Genomic DNA, 20,153 nt, shown 5'->3' with positions numbered 1-20,153 from the left:
TATATCATAATGATTAAAAACAAACTGTGACACACCAATGCATGTGTTCAGTGGCATGACAACGTGACTTCAGAGCTGTTGTGACTGATAGTGATTGCCCCATGCTATGGAATATGATTATCCTCCACAAGGGGGCCAATGTCTGTTCAGCGAAATCCTTTACCATCTTCTCGATTTGGGGGTACTTGAAAGGCACATCATCATATGTTGATCCCGCAATTCGGAATCCATATGGTATGTCGGCTATCAGCAAAGTGTAGTGCCTTCTCGGTAACAGATCGAGCATTTGTGATACTTCCCCATTAAATACACTATAATGTAACTGTTTATAAGGATCAGACCTATGCAAAAAACTCTTCACAGTCTCCAAATCCTCAAGCAGTTCCATCTCTTTCCCTTTGGTCATTCTCTTCTCATACTTTGCACGTTCTAAGTGTGTGATAAAGGCAATTGGAATACCATCATTATTGTCGTTGGTCTTTTTTTATTTCGATGGTTTCTGCAAGTGTCAATGTTGTTAAGAGAGAACATTAGCTTTCAATGTATTAACCTTCAAATGACACATACCCATTCTCTAAAAACAATAAAATATTCCTCCAATGCCTTGTAGGAAGAAGTTATCGGGCAAGCTTGCTCCACTTCTTCCCATGTCGGTAAACTCAATTTTTGCATCATCAACTCTTGAATCTTCATGTATACCTTGTGGCTATACAATAAATATGAAATTAAAAATTAAAAATCAATAATACTAGAAGAATATCCTGAAACATTGTATACTGTAAACCCTTACTTTTGCAATTCAGTAACCATCTCGTCCAAACTAAATTCCTTGGCAACAACTCGAGATAGCACCGATATTAATAGCCTATCATATTTAATTCCCTATAATGACCTCCAAGGTAAAAGTTTCATGTCTTCTGATAACTCCTTGATTACCAAGTCGTTTTTGCCCTTTGACTTCGATTTGATCTCAACTTGTGGATCAATCCTTCACTTCTTTGACCTTTGCCCTTTGACCTCTTTCCGCTCCCACATGCTAAATATTTTTTCTTGGAGATCCCACACCTCTCCGGTCTGAAAGGCTAGTTGAAACCAGGAATCATATTTTCGTAGCCCTTCTGATTTTGTGCTCTCGTCCACTACAATCCCCACTTCTAGTAAACACTAACGACGCAAACCAAGCCACAACCTTGGGCCAAAACGATTTAATGCATCTAGGTACTCATGATGAAAAAATCTGATCCTTTCAATGCATGATATCTTTTGCCTATAATCATTATCATTGTTATGGTCCCATGCTAGTAGCTTCGCCTCCTCGTGAGTGAGTCCTACATATACTTTACATTTGGCGTACTTAAAGAAGGGGGTGAGAGGGTATTCTTTCACAAGCTGTATACGAGCTTCGGCCGAATGCGATCCTCCAATTACATAATATGTATAATCATTAGCAGAGCTATACTTGAAGTCTGCTACTGTTGGACATTGATCTTGATAGACCATTACTAAAATTGGCACGACAGTAGCATGAGGATTTATTTTCATTTTGCTCTTCAAGTTTTGCACATGGACATCGTGTGGCTCTCTAATTTCTAGGGGACGTCTTCCAATTAAGGGATCAATTGGAGGCCTTTGGATTGAAGTAATTGGCAAATGAAACAACTGCCCCTTATGCACATGTTTTGTCTTAACAATATTTTCTCTTATTTTATTTTGTTTAGACGTCAATACACTGGAAGATAATTGACCTCCCGGAGCCACGACGTCAACTTGGTGCTCTTCTTCTTCCTCCACGAATTCTAAAACCTCTTCATCATCTACGTCGGGTCGTGGTCGTTTGTTGTATTTCTTATGAACCGGATTTGTCTTTCTAGAATTTTTTGGTGGAGTTTGTGCTTCACCGCCCATCATTTCTCCTGTCACATATGGCCACAGTGCAAGTAATAAGTTGTTCATTGTTTGAATGTCTTTACGTAATGACTTGGGGTTGCAACATTCTGCTACTGGGTTTCCCTCATCAAGACGCAATCGTCTAGAGCCAACAGAGCTCGAGACTTCGATTATAATACTCAAAGAATCACTATCTTCATATTCTAGCTTGGTTACATCCCCATAGTTAAATGTTTTTCCAAGCTCCAATTTGCCTTTATCATCTGACTTAGCTGTTATTAAGAGCAACACCCCATCTTCCTCGACATAAGAGAGACACCATTCTAACTCTGGGTAATTCTTATATTTAAGTTAAGATGTTTTCTCTTCCTGGGCCCCACCCTTGCTATTTTTGGTCGTTGCAACAGAAGACTTAGATGCTCCATCCCCCATTGAGTCAAATAGAGTTCTTCTAGAGACATCTTTGACAAAAGAGTCAGAATCTCGCTTTGTTAGAGTTTGAATCTTTAGTTTAAACGAAGGAACTTTTTGACGAGAGTCACTAAAATTAAGACAACATCCTATTTAGGTTAATTAAGAACACGAACATATTATTTGAACAAAAACGATGGAGCAAGCAGTAAAATAAAGAACAATTAAACGCAAAACACTAAAAATAGTATCAAAATGATGAGAAAACTGTGATGAGGGACATAAATTTTCTATCTGCAAAACCCTATTTTTTCAACCAAAATCCAATGCAGTGCATCGGATTTTGGTTGAATGTCCCTCCTTTCAACCACAATCCCATGGCACTGCTAAGGATTGTGACATGACTTCTCCTTAACCATCTAGTGAAGTTTAAGTGCATTTTAATTCGATGGTGTGTTTCCTTAACAAAATATTTGGGGATTATTGCTTACTGTGAAAAGGAATCTTTAATGCATCTTTTAGAATCTTAAAAAATGTAAAGAATATTGCTAACCGGGCGATCTTCTTTCCCTTGTTCATGATGCTTGGCGGAGGTAGTGCTTCGGAGTGCTTGAAATTAGTCTATGCTCTGAGCTCGATGGATTCTTTGTCGCGATAATGAAAATGAAATTTGAAACTTCATTATATATAAATGTTTTTTTTTAAAATAAAAATTAATTTTTAATTAATTTTTTTTGAAATTTCTCTTCTTAAAAAGTGTTATAGTGTAACCAATAACTCATGTCTAGTTCTAATAGTTATATAGTAAAGATTCAACGTTCCTTAATCTTTTCTATAGAGGAGTTCGGTATATAGCCCTTTGATGGTAGTGCCATAGGGTTTGTCTTGATAGTTTTGAGAATGTCTTCTTCTACAAGTAGAACGTCTTCTTTTTCTATTGCCCCCTTTTCTTTGTCCAACAACTCGTATTTCTCAATAGAAGAGTACGATTACAAGAGACATTCGAAAGGCTCGTGTCAAAAACAGAAAAGTGAGGCTCCTAGTACCTCGAATTCTCTTTTTTCAATTGACCTTGTTGATGGTCCTCTTCATGTAAGCTTAGAAGCAGAGTTTGATACTTCTATAGATAACAATAGTATTAGTAAACCACTTGTATTTAAAAGAATCCCTTGACAAGTTAGTGAAAAGAGATTTAATTTTTTATGTTCTGATCATCAACTTCTTTGCGACTTCAACAAAACATGTTGTGCGAATCTCTGCCTTTCAACTTATGGAAAGTCGAGGTTACGTGAAATGTGACAAAAATATTTGTTGCTTAATGGGGAAGAGCAGGACACATTTCTTCTTTCGCATATGCAACTTAAAATGGATCACAACGCAGGGTCTAATTCTACGCAGGTTGAATATTTCCTTGGACTATATACTAAGTGTTGTCGAGCCGCTTTTAAAATTGCTCATAGCATTGGAAATATGCGGTTGCAATGAGTTCACGAGCGTCTTCTGAAGGGATCGTCGATACCGTTGGATCGAAATGGTTTTGAATGTAAGGGTCAAATTGGGCAACACACAATTAGGTGGATGGAAGTATATTTTTCAAAATAGTGCGACATTATGCCTACGACAGGAAGACTATATTTGTCAGATAACTTTACTCGAAGGGAAGTTTACCAATCATACAAGGACGACATGTCAGTAGATGATGCACCTTACATAAAGTATAAACATTTTAATCGATTGTGGAGGTTACAATTTAACAATGTGGTTATCCCACGAAAGGTACGAATGGGAGTCTGCTCAATATGTGCAAGTTTAAAAAGTATGGCCAAGGGTTGAAAATCAGATTTAGAGATAAGGAATTACAAGAACCTATAAAAGAACATCGTGAAAGTCAAGCATTGGAACGTTCTAAGGCTATGTATGCATCACCGACAAAAAGCGCTTCAATCTCCCGAAAAGTATATGTGCATGATTATTGATGGCATGGATCATAAGAAGACTTGTTTGCCGCATTTCCAATGACTCCCAAAAGATATTGCAGATGAGTGCCTCTTGCAAATGCATCTAGTAGGGTGTTTGACATATCGTCAAACAATAAGGCCACAAGTATTCTTAACTTATCCTAATATCCACAACAACCCTAATCTCACTGTCACTGTCATGCAAAGAGTACTGCAATCATGGTCAGGCATAGTACCGCCAGTTCTATACGTGCAACTAGACAACACAACAAGAGAGAATAAAAACTCAACTGTCTTCGGTTATCTAAGCATGCTAGTAGAGAGGGGCATATTTAAAAAGATAAAGGTCAACTTCTTATTAGTTGGTCATACCCATGATCACATAGATCAAATGTTTAGTAGGTTCTCAAAGAAACTAGCTCGTTGTAATGCTTTCACGCTTACCACGCTATCAAAATTGATAAGTGAAGCATATACACCAAAGCCTGAAGTACATCACTTGAATGAAGTGTACGACTTTAAACGTTTCTGCATGGATGGTGATGGGACTAAATGTAGGGTGCTTGCACCTCTTAATAATATAAGTTTCAACCATGTCTTCCTCATAAAACAAACCTCGGCCCACCTCAAGATGACGGTGTTGTTTGCAAAACAATACTCATCTAGTACACAATGGGAGCCCCAAGAAGGTTGTAGGCTCCTACTTCATATCCCAGATGCACCACTGCATGGTGCACAACAAATGCCATATGATGATCATAAAAATGTGGCACCTAATAGTTCTATTGATGAACAAAGGGCATATTGGTTGTGATGTCTTGAAGAGAAACAAAAAAATATTGATCGCACCAAGAAGTACGCCGGTGATGAGGATGTTGAATGGTGGGAGATCTTCTTCACCCATCAACGCACCATTTTAGATAATTACATCGCCGTATTTTGGCCAATCCATAACCCATTCACATGGAATATTGGGGTGCCACCAATGATATTGTCGACTCATCATCAACCATCGAATAATATAGAGCTTCATAATTTGGCTCGACCACTGCAAAGAGATATTTACGTGGGACCAAGAAAGTCACGTATTGTTGAGGCAAGATGGCAAGGTAATTTGCAAGAACTATAAGTTGGAATGTTGGTCGCAACATTAGCTGGGGATGATAACTTGGGCCATCCATTTTGGATTGGAAAAATGATTGAATTAGTGACGGATGAAGAAGGCAATCAGACAAAGTCAATTGTGGTCCACTGGTATCAGACATCTTCACCTGATGCATTTAGGGGAAAGTATTCTTTAGAGATGATTAAGGATGTTGGATGTTCAAGCAGAAAGAGAAGAAGAAAGAATATACCGAGCACAACTACTCTCGCACTAGACCGTGTTGACATACTAGTATACGACTTCTCATTTACAAAATCAAGCCATCTAAGACAAGCCACCATCAAGATAATAAAGGAGAAAATCCCAAATATGGTATCAAACAATATCCAGAGACTAACCAAAAGCAATTCTCATAACCACAAAGATGTTGGCTTGGAATTGGACGAAGATAATGCATTGATTGCCACTCATGATGAGGATGAGGCGTCAGAATGCTCTTCCAGTCCATCAGACATGTCTTAAAATGTTGACTTGGTTCAAGCTCGGGATCGTTTTACTACATGATCTGAAACTTTGTAAATTACTTTCGGATGTTAAATAACGAATATGTATAATTATAGCTAGTAGTCATGTTGTACATTCTTTTGTAATTTTGGCGATGTATATTGTTAGGCATTTTACTTATGTCTAAAAGTGGTAGTCATGTTGAAATTCAATATATTTTGCCACATTTTTTGAAAAGCTTTACAAATGTGTCACGTCTTTTTGTAAACTTCGTGGTTTTGTGCCCTATTTCAACGTAGTGTTCTTAAAATGCGACATATTACCTGTTTCAAATAACCCAGTGTTAGGGGAAGATTACTTTTAATCCTCGGGATTGAGACAACCCATTAGGCCAAGTGTGAACTTGTCTAGGGGCCTTAGGTATCACTATAAATAAGAGGCCTAGCTACCCTCATTTCATCATCTTTTTGACTACTTCAAGACTTTGTTTCATGGTCGTTCAAGTCTTGTAGCGAGCACGCCAACACTAGGTACGACTCGACGCCACGACGGTGGTATGGAGTCCGTCTCAATCCCTTCGCTCAGGGGTAGTCGGGTGGATCGGCACCCTTCTTTCTATCTCTCCTTTCTATCTATCTATTTATCATTCTTTTCTCCTTATCATATGCTTACATTAGATTATATCTCTAATAATTACAATTTATCCCAAGATTGGGATTACAAAAGTTTTAGCTTACGGAAATTAATAGAAAAGAAAAATTAGGGTTTTTGAGAGATATGGCTTCCGTAAGGAAAAATAGGGTTTATGGCTTTGATCAGAAACATATCTCAGGTACTACCATTGATTGGAAGTAGAACAACCCTATAAGTGGAGTTAGAGAGCCATATCATAGGTAACTACCTCGTACGGTTCAGGGAGGAATCAGCGGCTGCTGTCAGACAATCGAACAATCGGTTGCATTGCCTGATCAAGTCAATCAGGTTCTGCATCCTGTAGGCACAAAGTTCAAACCTCTCGGTCTGTTAGGATGCCTTAGCTGCATACAATACAGTACATGACACATAAACCTATCCTGATCAACTGGCTTTATCAGGAAATACTTCTTTTCTTGGGTCAACAGGTAGATGATGAAATTGCTAATCAACTAATCGGTATCATGATGTACTGAATGTTAATCCTTAGGGCCGGACAATGGCCTAACACAAGCTGTCTCCGGAAGACACTTCACCAAAGGGGTGTTACGGCGAGATAACTTAAGACACAACGATTAATCCAACTTAATTGGCTACTTAGCAATAAGGCATTCACTTAATACACGTGTAAGATATAACAATTAATACAGAACGATAATCAATACGTGAAGATAAAACAAGAAGCTTATATTAATTTTCTGTTAAAGTTTTACATTGTAACCGGGCCTTTATATAGGTCACCGGTGCTGCGTACAAAATGGTGCCAACCAGCACCTGTTCGGAATCGGTCTGGATCCGGATCGGCATACCGATTCCGGTTCGTCCATTCACTACATAATTATAATCTACTCTACTTAATTAAAATATATTCCGAATAACCATCCCTTTCACATTCTGGTCTTTAACTCCTTTGCCAACCGGGTAACATATGGCACGCCCGTGGGACAGTACCTTGTACGTCGAATCCCACTATCCGGCCCTTAGCCTTCGTCCAAGATATCCAAAATACTCTGCTCCAGGGTATCCAATGGTTGTTCGGAACTCTGTTGTTGTTGCTACTGCGGCTGCTGTTGCTGTTGTGGTTGCGGTTGCGGCTGTTGTTGTGGCTCCCACTCCTCCGACTGTTGCTCCTTAGATGGCGTCTGTTCGGCTCTCGATACCGGCGGTTGTGGTGGTGATTCCTCCGTTAGCTGCTCCACCGGATTTGACTCTGGTTGACTCGCCCCGGCCTTGTCTCCGTCCGGTCCTTGCTCCGGTGATGGCTCCTCATCGTTGAGGTTGACGGTCGCCGCCTGCTTTGCTTCTTCTCTCCATAGCCTAGTCCGTTCATAGCTTTCAAACTGGATTTGAGCATCCAATCGATCATCATCTAGCTGTGCTACAAGTTGCCGGACCACTGCTGATTGTTCCTCCGCCAGAGTTACAAAATGCTCGACTAACTCATCTCTTACGGCGGTGAAGTCCTCCTTTGTTAGCATGTTGCAGTCGTCGCCATCCTTCTGTTGGTTTTCCGCGTCCGCCCATAGCAACTGGAGCTCGGCTGTGTGCTTTGCCCATTTGTCCCACCATTGTGCGGAGCTTTTGTCAATCAAGCATTTGGACTTGTTCCTCCATGCCTAGACAATGAACCGGATCCGCTCCAATCCCATCTCTAATTTGTCCTCCGCGGCTTGTCGTTCGTCCTTCAAATGCTTGATGAGTGCCACCATATCCACCTACTGCTCCCGGTAATGTGACAATTGGGTTTGATAGGTGTTCTACAGCCTTTGCAATACCATTGTCGCTCTTTCCTTCTCTTCATAATGCTGCTTATGGTTCTCCATCCGTTCTTGCGTGGCTTCCTCCAGCAGCGTGGTTCTTTCCGCTTGTTCCTCCGCCAGCGCCGTCTCAACTCGATGCACCTCCTGCCGGAGCTCTGCCATCTTCTCCTACTGTTTCTTATCTTCCGTATCCAGGTGCTTGTAGTCCCGGTGTAGGTGCTCAAAATCATCGGTCTTCTACTTCAGCTTTTGGTTGAGTTGCCGGTGAGCGCGGTCTTCCCGATCCTTTTGTTGACGGAGTTCTTCTTTCAGTCTTTCGATCTCTGTTTCCAGCATCTGTCGCAGCTTCTCCTTTTCTTGCAACGCCTTCTCTTTCTCCTCCTTTAGCCGGTCATAGGCCTGATGTCCTTTCCGCAGATTCTCTTCTGCCCCGGCGGAGGTTCTCAGCAGTCTTTCGTTGCTCTTCTTTTGCTGCTTTCTTCAAGTGCTGCTCTCGGGTGCGTAATGCTTCCTGTGTGGCCAGTTCATCTCTCAATTCAGCAAGCTCTTTTGCTTGCGCCGCCACTATCTCTCGGTCTGGTTCCGTCTCTGGGGTCTTATTGCTATGTACAGGTGCCGGTGTTTCCTTATTCTGTACATCTACTGGAGTCACGGGTGGTTGGATCGATGGTCCGGTTAAGGCCATTTTGGCCAATTCATCTGTGGCCAGGTCCAAGTCTTGTTCTAAGCTCCAGATCCTTGACCGGGCCGTCTCTAGTTCTCCGGTTGTGACGAGCAACCGGTCCACTTGCGCTTTCTCTTCCGCCTCTATGTAGTGTACCACTCCGACAATCTGTTCTACACTACAATCCACCGGAGCCATTGGCTGCCGGTGCCCTGTTGTTGCGTCTGCCTGGAGGGTTGGTTGTTGGTGTCGCTGGCCAGTGGTCGGTTTTCTCCGATTGCGTTGAGTTGCAACTCTGGCTCTTGTTGGTGGACCACTTTGCCGTTCTGGTTGCGGCTCCGTTGGCCGCTCCGCCTCTGAATGATCTTGGCCTGCCGGTGGGGTAGGAAACTGTACTTCCGACCCTTGCATTTCGGGTCTTGCCATATCCTGACCCACCGGTAGAGATTGTTGTGCAGGGAGCTCTGTGACCGGTTTTGTTCGAACCGGTTCCGATTCCATCCTTGGTGCGGGCTGCTCAGTGCGGGGTACAGGCGTTCCATCCTTCTTTGGGTCCAAACGCTCCCCGGTCTGTTCGGAGGTGCTTGCCTTCTGGCGCCGCTGGAGGTGCTCTAACGGTTCCTCCTCTGCTTCCTCCTCCTGAGTCACGATGTATGATTTTCGCTTCCAAGGGGTCCGACGGTTGTTGAACTGGTTGGTGAAGCCTGATCTGGATTGGCCGTACCAGTGGCTCCTCCTGCATTTCCGCCTGTCGCTTCTTATTGGCGCGCTCCTTTGCCGCCTGGTCCATGTCGGCCGCCTTCTCTTTGGTTGCCTTAGAAGCCAACAACTGTTGTCGTTTCAAGGCTATTTTCAGGGTGCCTTCGGTTGTTCTTCCCCGCTTCGTGGTCTTGACGGGCTCAATAGGTGGCGCCAATAGGGTGAGCCATTGCGCCACTACCGTCCATATCTTCCGACCCTCCTTGCCTCTGACATAGTCGATGCCCGCACAGAGGCCATCCGCAATCAGTACTGCCCAGTCCACCTTTACGCCTTCATATGTGGCTATGATTAAGCCGACCCGGTTTTGGGGCATGGACGGGGGTCGAGGGTATACATGTCCAAATTCATGGAGCACATGGGCAATCTCTCGAAAGAGTGGATCTTCGCCACCCTGTGTCCGGTAGGCCTTACTGGCCAGAGAGTATTCCCCAAAATATTTTCGGAGCTGCTCTGGGGTAGGGTCGTCGATGGTGAAGATGCCCCCCTCTGAAAGGCCAATCAACGCATGGATGGCCTCCTCCGCGATCAGCTCCGTGTCGATTTCTTTGACTATCTTCTCCGCCTCCCGGTGCGGTGGCACCTCCATGATTGTGAGGAAACCCTCTAACCCGTGTTGCCTTAGCCACTTCTTGGCTACTTCAGAGAGTGCTTGGCAGTCCATGGCTTCATCGAGGTCGGGGAGCGCTGGTGAGGGTTGTGTGTGAGGAGTCTCTGTGTGCGTGGGCTCGCGTCTGCTGATCTTCAATTGCTTATCTGCTGATCTTCAATCGCCTGTCTGCATTTGTACTCCTCTGTTCGCGAAATGTGAGGGTTTCTATGTGGCGGGGGTTTTCTTGTTGCATGTTGGCGCCTGTTTTTTCCTTACCCGCACTTGTGCACGTCGTGTACTAATATAGAATGTCGTGCCATGTGGCGGCGGTTTAATATCCTATTAATAACCCACTATGTACCTTTTCAAAGTGCCTGTTCATTCCTTGTTCTTGCATGTGTCCGTTCACCCCTCGCCCTTGCATGATTTACTTTGATTTGATTTGATTTTTATTTTATTTTTTATTTTCGATAAAAATGGTTTTGTTAATTCGCATCCGGTCCCACTGGACCCCTATCCGGATTGTGGTCCTTGCCGGCTGCTGGACTGCTTGCCGTTGCGTCGTTGTCGTTTGCTGGCTTGTGCTCCCTCTTACTGGCTTCACGCTTGCCGATTGTTAAACGTGTGGCTGTCTCTTCCGATTTACCGGTGTCCGGTTCTGTGTCGGCCTTTACTTGTTTAAATGGGTTACTTGGCATGGGTTCATTCTATGGTTTGAGTCGGAACCCATTGACCCATTTACCCAGAACCTCACCGCGAGTGTCCCTAATTGGTAGGAACCGTTGAACTCATGCGTAATCCAGTATGGTCCGGTCCACCGAAACCGTAGCTTTCCCGACATCTTACCCATCCGGGTCTGGAACACGAGTACCGGCTTACCGATTCCGAACATCTTTTCGTTCCCTTTCCGGTGAGGATCCACGAACGCCTTCCTTCACCGTTGCTCTAGTTCTAGGTGCATGATGCTAGCTAGCCGGTGTTCTTCCAATTCGCACAGTGCGGCTAACCGGATAGCTTCCGATTCCTTCTCATTTAGGCGTTCCCGAATCTGTATTCGTAAACTCGGTACCTGGAATTCTACCGGCATCACTGCTTCCAATCCGAATGCTAGGCGAAACGGTGTTGTGCGGATACTTGTCTTATATGTCGTTCGGTAGGCCCAGAGTGCACTGTGCAGCTTTGTATCCCAATCTGCCTGGTTCTCATTGACGATTTTTTGCAGGATGTTCTGTAGTGTTGTATTTGTTGACTCTACTAATCCGTTGACTTGCGGATAATAGGGAGTGCTCCGTTTGTGCACCACCGCATAAAATGTCGTTAAACTTTCCACTACTTGCCCTAAGAAGTGCCCACCTTGGTCACTTATGAGCTCTATTGGACATCCATACCGGCACTAGATGCATTCATATAAAAAATTTGCCGTGAATGTCACGGTGTTGTCACGTAGTGCTTTCGCGTCCACCCATTTCGTGTAGTAATCTGTAGAGACAATCACGTACCGGTTGCCGGTTCTCATTGCCGGTGGTTTGAATGGACCGACAAAATCCAGGCCCCATTTTTGAAATGGTTCTAACGGTAGCACGGGCCCATTCGTTGACATACAAGCATTTGGCTTGTTCGGTTGGTTGGCCCATTCGTTGACATAGGTCGCATTCTTTAGCGTACCGGACTACATCCTTCACTGTTGTCGGTCACCATAGTCCACTCTGCCATATTTTCCTTGCCGTAGCATCTCCGGCATAATGCCCTCCAGCCACGCCGTAATATTATTTCCTTTTCGTCGTTGCGCACTACACGCCGCCATATGCCATCTGCGCCTTTGTGGTACAGTGTGTCCTGTAATAGGCAGAAGTGCTGGCTTTGAACCGCTAAGCGTTTCCTTTCGTCTCTGTTCATCTCCTCCGAAGGTAAGCCGGTGCTCAAAAATTGGTGCATGTTGGTGAGCCACTTGTCTTCCTCCGCGACCGAACGATCCGATGTCGTTTCTGCTGTGACTCTAAACAGCTCTGCATCCGGAAAGTCGTCTGGGACGCCGTCACCGGTTTCGCCGGAATCTAATCGACTTAAATAGTCTGCTACCGCATGTTGTATGCCAGGTCGGTGGAATATCTCGAACTCGAATTCTTGTAATAGTAACGTCCACCGAGCCAGCTTACCGGTGAGTGATGCTTTGGACACCAAGTAGAGGAGCGTCGAATGATCTACGTGAAAGGAAAATTTCCTTCCCAACAAATAGTGTCTAAACTTGGTGACACTATAGATCATACCCAAAGCCTCCCTTTCCGTCGTGGAATAATTACGTTCCGCTTGGGACAGCTTCCGGCTGGCATAATAGATTGGTCGGTACCATTTCGGTTCTGTAAGTTGCATCAGCGCGCTTCCGATTGCAATGTCGGACGCGTCAACGAACACATGGAACTCTTTAGACCAATCCGGAGGTTGCACCACCGACGCTTGTGACAATAGTACTTTTAGTGCCCGGTAAGCCTGGTCTTCTGTGTCCGTCCATCGGAACGGTGTCCAATGTACCGCGGCATGCAGTGGTGTAGCCAGGTCTGCCAGATACCGGAGCATTCGGCTATGCCACTGAATTTTTCCTAAGAACCGGCTTAGTGCCTTTGTCGTGGATGGTGCCGGTGCCTCTAGGATTGCTTTTACTTTGTCCGGATCCACTGCGATACTATCCTTGCTCACTATGTGGCCCAGTAACGCTCCGCTGGTTACTCCGAACACGCATTTTTCCGAGTTCAGGCTTAGTCGGTAACCCCTACATTTCTCCAGACATAGTCGGAGGTGCTGAAGGTGATCCCCTTCTTGGCTATAAACAATGAAGTCGTCTAAGAACACCTGCATGAATGTCGGAATGAATTCTCCGAAAATCTCCATGATGATCCGTTGGAAGGTTGTCGGCGCCGTTTTCAGTCCGAACATCATCACTACGGCAACAAAGACTCCCCATTCGATGACAAAAGCGGTTTTCTCCTGGTCGGCGGGGTGCATCCGGATCTGATTATAGCCACTGAAACCGTCTAGAAAACTGTAGACCTCATGACCGCCGACCGCATCCAGGACTCCGTCCGTGAATGGAAGCGGGAAGGCGTCCGTTACCGTAGCCGCATTCAATTTCCGGTAGTCGACACACACTCTTATATTACCGTTCTTTTTGGGTACTACGACTATTGGGCTGAGCCATGTGGCTTTCTTTACCGGTCAGATGAAGCCCACTCTTAGCAACTTGTCGATTTCTTATTTGACTTTTGCTACGTAATTTGGGTTCATTCGGTAACGCCGTTGCGCTACCGGTTTGGCATCTTTACTCAGATGTATTTGGTGTTGATACAACTGAGGATCGAGTCCCCGCATATCCTCGTAGGACCAGGTGAACACATCGCGAAATTCTTTTAGGAGTGTGATCATTGCCGTTTTGTTCGCCAAGGTCATTTCCTTGGCGATGTGCACCGGTCTTGTGTCCTCTGTGATACCTAGGTTTACCTCTTCTAGTTGGGATGCTTTCACGTGCTGCGAGACTGCCATTTCTTTTTCCAGGGCCTCCTGTGCTTGTTGTAATTCCCGGATTGCTTCTTTATCCGGTTCCTCGTCAGTCCTGTCCAGTTGCAGTATGTACGGTGATACTGCTTCGGCTACATTAATCTCGAACAGAGGTACGATCTTCTGATTTTCCTGTAAGTATTCATCGACCTGTTCGTCCACCAATCCTTCCAGCATGTTGACACATTCCACATATAGCGGCGTTGACTCCTTGCTGGTACCGGATCGTGGTTGAGTCGGTTCTCATACTTTCACTTTTCCACGCCGGAAAGTAATTATATTCTTCCTCCAGTTTTGCTTGATGTGTGTTGTTTTTAACCAAGGGCGTCCCAACAATAGTGGGTAAGCTCCTTGAGCCTGTAGTTGGAGAACTACTGCAGAAATGTGAAATATGTGACCGCCGATGGTCGCTTCCAAATCACGTATTAATACACTCCCGGCTTCGAGCCGGACCAAGGTAGGTTACAGTAGTCGTTGGTTGCCAAGCCGTAGGTCGGGAGCTCAAGGGCTTGTCGCGCCGAGCGGGGTCTTGCGCAGGAGACTAGCCGAAGCCAACCCTAAGCGAACACGAAGGAGGAGAAGACAAAGAAGAAGAAGAAGAATAACTAACTCTAAATCTAACGGTATACCCTCTAACGAAAAATGGGCAACCCTTTCACAAAGGGCGCTCCCTTCCTTTTATAGAACAAGGAGAGGGATGCGTTACAATGTGGGATAAATCCCGACTTACATGGGATCGTCTGTCCCGACTTGACTACTCTTCGGTGCCATAAAGGCGCCCTCGTTATTCACACTAAATGTACAAGGGTGAGCACACATGCTGCACCCCGCCGAAGTAGCCAATGTTTCCCAGTTTCCGCCTTTGGCCGAAATTCTTCATGACAACGTTAGAGGATAATCCTCAGTCACTTGTTCCCAAGTTGTTTCATCATAACTTCTTGGATCTTCATATACACCTTATGACTATGAAATTAGAAGACGAGATTAGAAATTCCAATTGCACCATATTGAATTCAATATCACTATTTGAAAGACTTACTTATTGAACTCAGTGACCATTTCTTCAAGGCTTAAATCTTTCGCCACAACCCTTGACAAAAAAGACACAAGAAGTTGCTCGTCCTTAATACCTTGCATCGCTCTCCAAAGAGACACCTTCATGTCTTTAGTCGCTTCTTCAATTGTCAAATCAATTTTCTTGGTCGCTTGTGACTTTAATTCTAGTTGAGGGTCTACCTTACATTTCTTTTGTCGTTGACCCTTGACCTCCTTATTCTCCCACATTGAGAATATTTGATCTTGTAGGTCTCATACTTCTCCATCTCTAAAGGCAAGTTGAAACCAGGACTCATATTTCCGAAGACCATCGGACTTAACATTATCATCCACCACAATGCCGACTTCATGCAAGCATTGACGTCATAGGCCTAGATGTAGCTTCACACCGAACTTTTGTTTGATGTCCAGGTACTTGTGGTGGAAAAACATTATACGCTCAATCGATGACATTTTCTGCCTATAGTCATTATCATTATTGTGGTCCCATGCCAACAGCTTTGCCTCTTCAGTTGTGAGGCCCACGTAAATTTTGCACTCGGCATACTTGAAGAAGAAAGTCGTTGGATGTTCTCTCACAAGTTGCCGATGTGCCTCCGCCGAATGCGATCCACCAATTACAAAGTAATTGTATTGATCATGTTTTCTTATGTCGAATTCTTCAGTGGTTTCACATTCTTCGGGATCCACCATAACAATAAAAGGCAGAACGGTAGCATGTGGATTAATTTTCATTTTTTTCTTGAGATTTTGAACATGCATTCGGTGTGGCTCTCTGATCTCAAGTGGTCTTCGTCCTGTTTTTTCATCTATAGAGGGCCGATGGATGTGTGTTATAGGCAAATTAAACACTTGCCCTTTTCTCACCAGTTTACGTTGTCGTGCCTTTCGGCGCCAGATCGTTTGTGTGAGTCGGGTGGGAACCACTGGGGTTTTGGACTAGGAAGAGGAAGAATTTGAGACAAGTTTATAGTTATGGATACATTATTAGAAAGAGAGATAGAAATCTCGTGAATCCCACGAGTGTATTTTATTCGATTAATCAATATTTAGATAAGAATATGTATTTAGATTGAAAGAAAGATATAAGAAACTTGTGAATCCCACAAGTATAGATTATATTATTTTCGTGAATCCCACGATTATATTAATTGGTTGGTGTTTTTGGAAATATATCCAATTTCCAAATATTTCACACACCCTTTTACATTGTGCTCCCCATCCTTATGTAGTGATGAGGGAGTCTTAGTAATCCATGCTTTTTTTTTCTAACTATAGACTCCATGCTTTTCCTATAGATAGACTATATGCTTTATCTAAAGTGATCATGCTTTTTCTAACTTGTGCGTTTTTTATCGACTATAGCATTCATGCACACTAGATGTGCATGCGTAGCTTTTTCTTTTAGCATGCGTTTTTCTTTTAACTAAAGTTTATCCCATGTGAACTTACCTTTCTATGTGGGACATCTACTTTTTAATACTAATGAAATGCTAGTGCAATGGTAAGGTTTCACATTATTAACATGGAGGTGCAAGGTTTGAATGTTGCCCTATGCATGTTATATATATTTTAATATTTTCTACTATTTATTCATATTTATTAAATCGGTACTTTATAAGTTTTTCACGTAGTGTACGAAATAAACTACGACAACGTTGCATTAACTCCCTCCGTATCTTATTCTACTCGGATGACAACACACTCGATGCCAGCTCAGCTCCTAGCGTCCCCCTAGTGTCCTCATCTTCGTTTGAGCTTGATGAGTCGGAGTCCGACATTTTAGTGGTCTTCTTTTTTGCTGGTCTTGATTGCACTTTAGATGCCCTTTTCGGGGCCTTCACTAGGGAGGGAAGGGGCTCCCTTAGAGTTACATGGCCTTGTATATAAGGCCTCAAGGTGACAATAAGGTTTTGTGAGCTTTGTAGATCTTTTTTAAAAGATTCTAGCCCACAAGATTCCTTTACTAGTTGATCTTCAGAAAGGTACACTTTACATACCCCCTTCGAGCACTCTATCATTACAAGAATGTTGGCTGAATCTGAATCTTCATAGTCAAATCGTAGAATACCGCCATACATAAATGTCATGTCATTTTCAAGCTGATCGTCGCCCTTCTTCTTTGTTGTATAAAGCACAACTTTTTTCTTGGAGTCGACGTATTGCATACACCATTCCTTGTCCGTTAGATCATGGTCAAGAAGGTCCTCACCACCAGTAGCTGCTAACATTTTCTTTTGCCTAACATCATCAGATGGTTGAGATTTTGTCTCCTCGTTGAAGAGAAGTTTTTTTCCTCTCTTGGTGTTTTGAGGAACTATTAGTTTTTGGGTCTCAATTGGAGAGCCCTGAATCCGGAGCTTTATTTTCTTCACAGGTCAGTCTGACAAGTTCTCAAATGGCCTATTTAAGAAAATATAAGTTAGGCGGTTGCCTAGATTAAGGTTTTATATTAAAATATACATAAGTAGATCAAGACAAAAACTAGCAGGCGATTTGTGCTAAACTATAAATATCAATCATACTTTTAGTGAACATGGTAGTCCTTTATTTGGAATTTAAATCTAATAAGGGCTATTCAACTTCGAATATTATATATCTTAATAATTATACAAGGATATGTATCATATTGAAGGGCAAGTATGGCTTATATTGATTCCATATCCATATTGTAGAGAATTTTAATACGACAAGCTTAAATTTGATATCATAAAGGTAATTCGTGGGTTATTTTCTATTATTTTAAGCTATTATAGGTCATAAAACCTTTTTAAGTAAGGCCGCTTATTGTTACAAAATATAGCAAGTGTCACTAAAAAAGTCTGAATTAGACATAAAATTGGTATCTTTTCACACATATACTAAATTGTTCCCCACAAAGACACAATATTCCTCTATAAAGTTTGTGTTTTATACAGGAACTCGATACAGCGTATCGAGTTCCTGTTTAAAGTTTGTCTTTTATACAAGAACTCGATACGCCGTATCGAGTTCCTATATAAAACCGATACACCGTAACGAGTTACTGTTTAAAGTTTTTGTTTCATATAGGAACTCGATACGCCGTATCGAGTTCTTGTATAAAACACAAACTTTAAACAGGAACTCGATACGCCATATCGGGTTCTTGTATAAAACACAAACTTTATATAGGAACTCAATACGGTGTATCGAGTTCTTGTATAAAAGACAAACTTTAAACAAGAACTTGATACGCCGTATCGAGTTCCTGTATAAAAGACAAACTTTAAACAGGAACTCGATACATCATATCAGTTCCCAAGTGCTAAAACATATTTACAAAAATGTCCTGACTGCCAGGTGCTTACCTGGATTCTTGGCGCTCGATTTTCTTCGAAGACATGATTTACGTTGTCGATGCTTCGGGGGAGATGACGATTAGGTGTTGCGTGCTCTGTGTGCTTTGTCTGCTGTGTGTGCTCTTGTGCTTTTTTTGCGCGTGTGCTTCGTGTGATTGAGATATGAGGAGGTCTTCCTATTTATAGGGATTAACCATAGTGGCTAAAGTAACCACAGTCACTTTAACCAAGGTTGGCAAGCTTAAGGTTAGATAGTTAGACCTAAGAAAGAGTTACTTTATTTAGTACATAATCTTGAATGTACCAATCACTCTCTAATGGATTTCAATTCAATGATGCTTATGAATGCATCAATTATTAAATACTCAAACTAAGATATTAGTGATTATTTTATAGTCAAACTAACATACAATGACTTTGAAGGTCATGAAGGAAACAATAATAGAGGTTCATGAATGAACCAATGATTGAATACTCAAAGAAACATTTTTATGACTCTCAAATGCTTTGTATTAAAGATGTGGCCATCAATGAACCAATGATTGAAAAGGCTTATATTTAAAATGGTGGGCATGAATGAACCAATGCTTGAGAGTTCTATATTAAATATGGGTGCCATTAATTAACCAATGATTTTAACTTTAAACCAACATATATATGGCTTGGTAATGATTGTAATTATATTATACTTCATGGCTAAAGTAAATTTAATTTAAATTATATATTATAGGATTAATAAGGTATAAAATATAATTGATTCAACTTTATACTGACTAGTTTAAGTAATTATTAATATGTTGAATAAAACTATTATATTAAGAATAATATCTTTATTTATTGTATTAATATAATATTAAATAATATAGACATTATATTGAGGGAGCTTCTGTTATAGAGGAGTTTATGTTTATAGAGTTTATGTTTAGAGTGGAGTTTATGTTTAGAGAGGGGAGGAGCTTATCAATTTTTTATATTAGCCCAAGGACATAACTTAAAGAGCTTTATGTGGACCTTAAGCCATGAGTGAAGACTCACCGTTCTCGATTGACGAATATTGTTTGTCATCAGACTCTTCGTTTTCTACCGAAGAGTATTGTCTATCAACAGACTCACCATTTTCTATCGAAGAATATTGTCTGTCGATAGACTCACCCATTTCTATCGAAGAGTATTGTCTAAGCTCATCTTCACCTACACCACATGTGAATAATGACACATGTGAAGAGTTCTCTATTGAAGAATATGATATTAATAAAGATACGGAGAATGAAGGTAGTGCCAATGAAACATCGAATATCATGGGTGATGGTCACAACAAAGAATTGGATTGTAACAAGGATAAACCAACTTCTATGCAGGAAGAGAAATCTGGAAGCCCTATGCATATTAGAAGAATCCCACGTAGAATTCATCTGGCCAGATTTAACTTGGTGACATCAAATAAGTAGATTGGATTTGATGTCAACAAAATATGTTGTGCCCGTGGTTGTATGTCTATGATTGGAAAATCAAAGTTGCGAGAATTAAGGCGATACTATTTTTCGATGACTGGTGATGAGCAAGACATTTACCTCAGGTCACATATGCAATTAGTGTCTGACAAATGTACGGGGATCAAAGTATCATTCGAGTATTATATCTTCCATGCGCAACAAATATGTAGAGTTGCATTCAAAATTGCGTTATGTGTTAGTAACATGCGGCTACATAGAGTACAACAGCGTCTACTTAGCAGGGATCAGATGCTTAATTGTAAATAGGTTCCAAGTATGAAAGGTGCAATTGGAAGACATGCTATTGGTTGGATGAAAAGTTACTTTCAATTAAATTGTGATGTAATGCCCACTACATGTAGGATGCACCTCTCTGATAATTACACACGTCGGGAAGTTTAT

Source organism: Azolla caroliniana, unplaced genomic scaffold, assembly GCF_043228905.1.
Source record: "Azolla caroliniana isolate FFs.n. ecotype wild unplaced genomic scaffold, voAzoCaro1.0.p SCAF_21, whole genome shotgun sequence".
Lineage (NCBI taxonomy): Eukaryota > Viridiplantae > Streptophyta > Polypodiopsida > Salviniales > Salviniaceae > Azolla > Azolla caroliniana.
Note: the sequence above shows the minus strand (reverse complement) of the source record.